Raw genomic sequence first — 221 nt, 5'->3', positions numbered from 1 at the left:
CCCGGCCAGCCCCCACACTGCGCATCATCCAGGTCGCTAGGTTTTCCCTAGCGCCCGAGTGGTGTGGCGGCGGCTGCTTGCACGCACGCCGGGCCTCGCACGCAGCGACGGCGGTGGCGGCTCGCACGCAGGCACGCATGCCGGGAGCGGCGACCTGCAGCGGGCAGGGCCTGGCGAGGCGACGGCCAGTGCAGCGGCAGCGAGGCGGGCGTCAGCACGCG

The sequence above is a fragment of the Triticum dicoccoides genome, chromosome 5B (genome assembly GCF_002162155.2).
Source record: "Triticum dicoccoides isolate Atlit2015 ecotype Zavitan chromosome 5B, WEW_v2.0, whole genome shotgun sequence".
In the NCBI taxonomy this organism is placed as follows: Eukaryota; Viridiplantae; Streptophyta; class Magnoliopsida; order Poales; family Poaceae; genus Triticum; species Triticum dicoccoides.
The sequence above is the reverse complement of the archived record's forward strand: the minus strand, read 5'-3'. Positions refer to the sequence as shown.